The following is an 8,627-nucleotide window of genomic DNA, read 5'->3' on the forward strand; positions in this document are numbered from 1 at the left end:
CGCTCCCAAAAACCACCTAAGCCTTATCATTATCATCTACTGTCGGTGTCTACCTTGCCAGAATCATTCTCCATTTGTCTTCTTCTCCATTTCCAAGGTATGTGTCTCTACATTTATACTTATTTATCTTGCATTTTGGTTTTGTAGTTAGTATTAGCTTAGTTTTTAGTCGTATACTGTTTCCTTTATATGCTTATGTCTAAACCTAGGTTCAAAATGTTCTTATGTGCCATGCTGATAACCCTAGGCATAGGTGATTTTGCTTTGGTAGTTTCTTAGGTCGTTGGGATAGACACATATAGGTCCACATCACTACACAACCATGTGGGTTCATCGGGGATGCGTAGGGTACCCCCAGTTCTAACACTGCTACTCAGAACGAGACCCCGATGACGGCCCGTCGCACACACGACGGACCGTCGTAGGGTCCGTTGCACAAGCCCTAGCACCCCTGCTAAATGACACCTGTGACGGACCGTCACATTCACGACGGTCCGTCCTGCACGACCGTCATGGTTGTCAGAGACCCTGTTTCTAAGGGTCTCTGAAAATTTTCCAAGTGTCCTACGACGGACTCTTACGACGGACCGTCACACCCACGACGGTCCGTCCTGCACGACCGTCATGGTTGTCAGAGACCCTGTTTCTAAGGGTCTCTGAAAATTTTCCAAGTGTCCTACGACGGACTCTTACGACGGACCGTCACACCCACGACGGTCCGTCCTGCTTGACCGTCATGATGGCCAGAGACCCCTCCTTCAGGGTTCCTTATATATACATATACCAAGTATAACACGACGGACCTCATGACGGTCCGTCATAGTCACGACGAGCCGTCATCGGTCCCGTCGTGTGATACAGTTTCAATATTACTAACACACTATTTTCAAAGTTTAATGTCATATGAGCTTGCCTGTCTTGCTTGCCACCACTCGTACTAATAGTGATCCTTTGCAGGTACTATCTACTATGGCACCCAAGCAAGACCGCACCTACGCACGCGGGCGATCCAAGTCTGTTGCCCCGTCTGCACGATTGATCATCGGGTCTGATGATGAGCGGGACCCTGAATATGTGCCCCCAGGCACCTCCGCCCCTTCCCGTGCTACACGTGCCCCCAGAGCCACACCCAAGAAGGTGGCGTCCGGCGTAGTCACTGCCTCCCAGTCTGATGAGGAGCGCACACTGACCGGCACACCCTCTGGGTCAGCCACAAATGAGGAAGGAGCGTCTGGCTCCTTAGGCGTATCCTGGTCCGAGGAAGCTTCAGTCTCTGCTGAGGTTCCCGCACCCGCCACTGCTGCAGCGTCGGCCTCGTCTGATGAGGCTGACAGTTCAGACTCTACATCCGGCGCACCAGTTCAGGTCCCCACCCCAGCCGCTGACCAGCCAAACCGGTGGTGTGTCGACGGCCAGTTTCAAGTTTACTCCGACGCAAAGTTCTTGACCGATAAAGGAGTAATGACTCGCACACTCACCCTGGAGCGGCGGGTACTCACAGGGAGCCTTCCCACGATGCCGGAGATTCATAACCTCTTCACCAGGCATCGCTTAGAGTGGACAGCACGTCCATTGGGACGATACAGCGAGGAGATGGTCCGAGAGTTCTACGCGTCCTATGTAGCGACTCTCCGATCACAGATCGACAGGCGGGCTGCTCCCGCTAAACAGGCCCCATTGGAGCAGGTTCGAGTCCGGGGCGTGCAGGTTGACATTTCCCTGCCAGCCATCCGCCGGTTCCTATACGGCGAGAGTGCAGATGCTACTCGGACCCCCATCACTGCCGAGTTTGACTATCGCTGGCAGATAGTGAAGGATGGACAGTTCCTGCGAGAGCCAGCACTGAGGGAGACCACCAAGAGGTGGATGGCCCTGCACCTATCAGTCGACGGAGAGGGTGCAGATTGGGTCACTGAGCCGAAGGGGGCCATCAAGAAGGCCAACCTCACGTTCGTCGCGAAGTTCTTGTGGCTGCTCGTCCGTCACTGCCTTTCCCCCACAGCTGCTGACAACATCGTCACTTGGGATCGCGCAGTGTTGATAGCGGCGATGATAGCCGGATTCGAGGTCGACTTCGCATGGCTTCTCCAGGCAGTCATGCACGAGAGGGCATTCAAGGTCACCACCACCTACCCCTTTCCGTGCATGATCTTTGCCCTTTGCAGGTCTGCAGGTGTGCCCATATGGCACATAGATCAGTTGAGGACCCCACAGGGTACCGTTGACGTCGGCCTCATCAGAGACGAGGCCAATGAGTTGGCCCCACGTAGAGGGCCCCGTCTAGAGCTGCCACCACTTGCGGATGATCTGGTAGACACGGTAGCCCAGGCCCGCACAGCTACACAGGCGTCCACTGACACTACCCCGGTCGAGTCTATCCCGGGTAGTAGCACAGCCGCGAGCCCCTCTCGCACAGCCCCTCTACCGTTACTGGTCCCGCTTGCTAGGGTCCAGAAACTAGAGGCACAAATGGCCACTCTTCTGCATCATATCCAGCCGTGGATGCAGAAGTCTATTACTGAGTCTGAAGCGCGTATGGAGAGGAAGATGCAGCGGAAGATTGCTGAGGTTCACCAGCGCCTAGATGCATTTGAGTTGAGAGTGTTAGCCCGCCCAGCACCTCCGGTAGATGTGTCGACTCTTCAGGCTGCAGTCGACAGTCTTCGGGCAGACATTGACACGATCCTAGAGACGAGAGTGCCGGAGCCTGTCGAGCCTGTTGAGGACACTGTATTGGCGGCCCTGTTTGCCACCTCAGACATTCACCCACCTTCCCCTCGAGAGAGTGCCAAGAGGCGTAGGGGTCGATCAGAAGATGAGGCGCGAGCAAGGAAGAAGGAGCGACGGGAGATGGAGGCCGCGAGGAGAGCCTCACTTGCTGAGGCGGAGGCACACCAAATCAGAGCATCACAGATAGCGGCTGGGGCGTCTAGCTCCCGCACTATAGAGACAGCAGGAGGCCCTACTGATGGTGCGGTTGCTGCTGAGGACATCACTGAGGGTGTCCAGATTGCTGAGGACACCACTGAGGGTGTCCAGATTGCAGAGGATGTGGGTTCTGGGAAACCGGACCCACCAGCTTGTTGATCGACGGCGCTATGCGCCACAGGTTTGCTTCACCTACCCCTCTAATCTTTAGATTTTTTTATGCATTGGGGACAATTGCATGCTTTTTTGTTGGGGGTGGGGTAAATGGAAAGTGAGTGTTAGGGTGAAGTCTGAGTAGCCCAACTCACTATCCTCTTTTGGGGTTTTCTTGCCTGAGTTCTTTTTCCCCAAAAGACTGATTATTTTTTTTGTTGAACCGGCATGTTTATATCTTTTGTACATAGTTTAATTCTAGAGCATGATGGCTAAAATGATATCCTGATAAACTGAAAATAACGCATGACTAGGCATAGTAACTGACAATTGTGTGGCTCTAAGCGTGAAATAGAGTTACACCATTGCATTACCCTAAGTCTTTAATTCGAACTAGGTGTCTAATAATCTGGTATAGTGATGACATGTCAAGTGAGAGTGAGGAAATTTGAATAGTCCACTATTGGTACTGAGCTAGAACTTGCCTGGTTAGTCCTGCTAAAAGTAAGCTGTAACAAACAATTAGGAAAGGATCATAGGCCCTTATTCAAGAAAGCCCATTTCCAACCCAAATAAAAGAAACCGAATGAAATTTATCCTTCTTTGATCCAAATAATCTGAGCTTAAATTAGACCTTTCTTTTTCACCCTAACTGATCTTTTCGGGGAACAATGTGTTGGCCCTGGTCCCTCCTTGGACATGTGCACCTCAGCTTATGCCAAAAGCATAAGTTGAGGGTGGCTAATACAGTAAACAACCTTCGTTTTGGCCCTGACCCAACCTTGGGTATTGTGTACCTTGACTCATGGCAAAGCCATGAGTTGAGGGTGGCTATTACGAGGAATGCTCTGGAAAGTGGGGTTGAAAGAACAAAAGAGAGAGAAAGAACAAAAGTAAAGTGACTCAAAATTAGTTGAAAGAAAAGTAAAGAAAAAGAAAAATCACTTGCACAAATGAAGAAAGAAGAGAAAATTGAGCAAAGGGAAAGAATATGAGAAACTGGGCGAGATAAGATGATAAAAAGGGAAGGTTTAGCCGATATGTCAAGGAGGGCAAAAAGTCACTAACGTATACCTAAAAATGTACCCTACCTGACCCTGAGCCTATGTTACAAGCTAAAAAAGTCCTATCGTGATCCTAAGGGTTGTATAGCGAACTTAAGGCAGTGAAAATAAGGGCAAGCTTATGGCAATAGGTATGAATGAGTGTGACTTTGTTCTGAGAGCGAGTGTTGAAATGTAATCCTTATACTCAAACTGAAATCATTGTGTGAAAAATGAGGATTTTGTTCTAAAGTGAGGACATTAGTCGCAATACCAGAATTGTTAGCACCTCGGTGAGAAATTGAAGAGGATAGGTGTTAGTGCATGGTGAGTCTGTGTCATGTTCGAATCCCACAAAATTCAAGCCTAATAGTGATAGAATGCATAGATTTGATGAGATTAATCGGGATTGATAGCCAAATGATTGCAAAGGATAAAACATGAATACTATTGTACAAAGATTGTGTAGTGAGTCATAGTGCGTCGCTTGAGGACAAACAACGAATTTAAGTTGAGGGTGTTGATATACCGTGGTTTCACGGTATAATTAATGCTTTTTCCTTAAGTTTAGTGCGTCCAAAAGCCCTTTTTGTGCTAATTTTTATACAAGTTTCTCTTTGTTTTGCAGGAAATCTGTCCAAAGCCAAATGCGGAGATTTTGAGAGAGAAATGCAGAAGAGACCACCTACGGAGCTTATGACGGTCCGTCATGCCTGTGACGGTCCGTAGGTGGCAGCGTAGAGAAGCTGCTGAAGGAAGATGGGGAAGTCTGACAAGTGTGGGATTACGAAGCTTGTGACGGTCCGTCATGGCCATGACGGTCCGTCCTGCAGGTTCGTCGTGAAGATCAGAGAAGTGATCCCAGTACCCAGATTCCAAGAGTTAAAGTCTTTTGAAACGAGACCCTCGACGGACCGTTGTGCCTATGACGGTCCGTCACACTTGCCGTTGAGGGGAATGAAGAGAGCAGCAGAAGAAATTGCACCAAGTATGGGACGACGGAGTCCACGACGGTCCGTCATGACCACGACGGTCCGTCGCGTGGTCCGTCGACCCAGCCGCGTTTTGGCAGATTTCCAGCAATTAGAATTCTTGTTTAATTAGGTTTTTGTATTTTTATAAATAGTTCGAAAAACCTCGTTTTTGAGGTTAGACACCTGATAGTTAGACTCTGAGATTGTTGAAACTCCGTATTCGTAAACATTGTATTGTGAGATTCTCGATAATCATTAGACTTTTCGTGAGATTTTTGATTACTTTGAGAATTCTTGCAAGTGATTTTTGGTGATTAATCAAGCAATCTTTTGGACTTTATTCTTTCTCATTGAAGTAAGTACATGAATTCTTATTTAATATATTTGAATATTGTGTTTATGGCTATGAGTAACTAAACTCCATAACTAGGGTTGTGGGAACCATAGGCAAATAATGAGATAAACCCTAGCTAAAATAACAATTCTAGAAAAGTGTCTTGCATGTATTAATAATTCTTTCGCTTAGAAGTCTTTTTAACGGATGATCAACGTTAGAACTCGCCTTAATGCTACTTGCCGGACCAAGGAGGTAGATAATAGGAAAAGAATTATTAACATAGATTTAGTGTATACTATCTAATAGGCTAGTATTGATTGGTACGAGGTAGTAACTTAGTCAAATATCGAATACGATGCTTAATATGAGGTAACGATAAGGGTTAGGAAAGCAACACACGTAGCCGGACCAAGGTGCGGAGTGAGATTTTCTAGATGCCGGACCAAGGATTTAGAAATACATAACTTATCACTTTGCATGCAAGATACTAGGAAAGAATTGTTATAGTTAGAATTATCAAGTTATGAACCTGTGGGGAACACGTAAACCCTAGTTACTTTGATTAACTGATTAAAACCCAACTTTCAAACTCATTAAGTGTCTCTTTCAATTTAGTTAATTCTTTTTACTTATTAGGAAATACAAAACCCCCCTTTTTACATTTTTATGTTTTTACTTTCTAAGGAAGTTATCAACCGAACAATAGTAATAACAAGTTAAAGTTAAGTCTAGACTATTTTCCTCGTGGGAACGATCCCAACCTCACTAGTTGGGTTATTTACTTGACGCGACCGCTTTACTTCTTATTTGAGAAGTAAGTTTGAGCGTATCATCTTCATACAATATTGTTAGAGTCTTTGTTTGCACAGAAAGACTGCATAACTACAAAATGTGTTGAGTCATTGATCTCAACCATACACACTCTTGACTAGTTTCATTAATCGGTATTATCTCTGCATGGTTTGAAGAAGTAGCAACTGTTGTTTGCTTCATCAAACGTCATGATATAGTTATACCTTCATATGTGAATAAATAGTCTGTCTGAGATCGGACTTTATGTGGGTCAGACAAATATCCCGCAGGTGAATAACCAATCAACTCTGACTTGTATGCATTAGAATAAAACAATTTCATATCAATTGTTCCTTGAAGATATCCGAATATATGTTTAGCATCTTTTCAATGTCTTCTTGTTGGACATGAGCTGAATCTAGCCAATAAATTTACTATAAAATAAATATTTGGTCGGGTACCATTTGCAAGGTATATTAGTGCCCCGATAGCACTAAGATATGGTGTTTCATCACCAAGAATCTCTTCATCCTTTTCTTGAGGTCGAAATGAATATATATTTACATCGAGAGATCTCACAACTATCGGGGTACTCAATGGGTGTGATTTATCTATGTAAAATCGCTTCAAAACCTTTTTAGTATATGTTGATTGATGGATAAATATTCCATTTTCAAATTTTCAATCTGAAGGCCAAGACAAAATTTTGCTTTTCCAAGATCTTTCATTTCAAATTCTTTCCTCAAATACTCAACAGTTTTTGAAAGTTCTTCATGAGTTCCAACAAGTGTTCAAGTCATCAACATAAAAGGTTATTATTACAAAGTTATATCTTGACTTTTGTATTTAATACAAGGACAAATATGATCATTCTTATAACCTTCATTTAGAAAATATGCGCTAACACGATTATACCATTTTCGTCCTGATTGTTTCAATTCATATAAGGATTTCTAAAGCTTTATTGAACAACTTTCTTTTAAATTTTTATATGCTTCAGACACTTTGAGTGCTTCAGGGATTTTCACAAAAATATTGTGATCTAGTGAGTCATATAAATAGGCAGTGACAACATCTATTAGATGTATTTCAAGCTTTTCATGAACTATTAAATTTATTAGATATAGGAAGGTAATTACATCTACCACAAGAGAATATGTCTCCTCATAATCAATGTTAGGCCTTTGCGAAAATTCTTGTGCCACAAGTTTTTTTTATCTTACGACTTTATCATTTTCATTGCATTTTTGCACAAAAATCCACTTGTACCCACAGATATTCAGACTATTGGTCCAAAAACTTCATATTTTTTAAGTGAAGGCAATTCTATTTGAATTGCTTCCTTCCATTTTGACCAATCATTTCTCCATCTACATTCATTGACAGAACTTGGTTCTAAATCCTTATCTTGTTGCATTATTTCAATTGCAACATTATAGGCAAAAATATTATTCACCACAATATTGTTTCAATTTCATCTTTTTCTCAGGTGCATAGACCTCATTAGTGGTGTCATCATTTTTTATGTCTCGGAGCTCTTCATGATCAATTGTCTCCATATTATGATCATCTTGATCATTTAGTCCTTTTCTTTTCTGAAAATTTTTATCCTTGAAACCAATTGATCTACCACATTTTAAACGTGGTCAAGACTCATTTGTCTCAACATTTTATCCTATTGGAACATCAACTCAAACTTGAGCATTAGCAGAGTAACTCGTGAAAGGTTAATAAATGCATCTGAGAGTTGATTGCAATATTCTGCAAATAAATCATCATTTGAACCTCTTGCTCACATTGATTTGTTTGAGGATCTAAATGAGATAGGAATTCCAATCTATCCCATTTCTCAAAATGACAATAAGCAAATCTTGCCGTAAATAAATCTCCAGTTCTAGGTTCTAAGTATTTATAATAGAACGAGATTCATACCCGACATATATTCCCAACCTTCTTTGGGGATCCATCTTTGTGCGTTTGGTGGAGCGATAGGAACATATACCGCACAATCAGAGATTTTAAGATGGGAAGTGTTTGTCTCCTGACCAAAAACTAATTGTAATGGGGAGATGTCATGATAACTGCTTGATCTTATGCGCACAAGTGCCGCTGCATGCAAAATTGCATGCCTCCAAATTGAAACAAAGAACTTTGTCTGCAATAACAATAGTCTAGCTATCAATTGAAGATGTTTAATCAATGACTCTACTAAATCATTTTGAGTATAAACATGTGCAGCGGAATGTTCAACTTTTATTCCAATGGACAAACAATAATCATTAAATGCTTGAGATGTAAACTCACCATCATTATTAAGACGAATTATTTTTATTGTATAATCAGAAAATTGTGTTTTTAACCTCATTATTTGAACCAACAACCTCGCAAACGTCATGTTAC

The 8,627-nt window shown here is 43.2% G+C and overlaps 1 pseudogene; it reads left to right on the forward strand.

Moving 5' to 3' along the window:
- The first annotated feature begins 801 nt into the window (after positions 1 to 801).
- Positions 802 to 1,555, forward strand: LOC114074804 (annotated as a pseudogene).
- The last annotated feature ends 7,072 nt before the right edge of the window (positions 1,556 to 8,627 follow it).

This window comes from Solanum pennellii, chromosome 11, assembly GCF_001406875.1.
Source record: "Solanum pennellii chromosome 11, SPENNV200".
Classification (NCBI taxonomy): Eukaryota; Viridiplantae; Streptophyta; class Magnoliopsida; order Solanales; family Solanaceae; genus Solanum; species Solanum pennellii.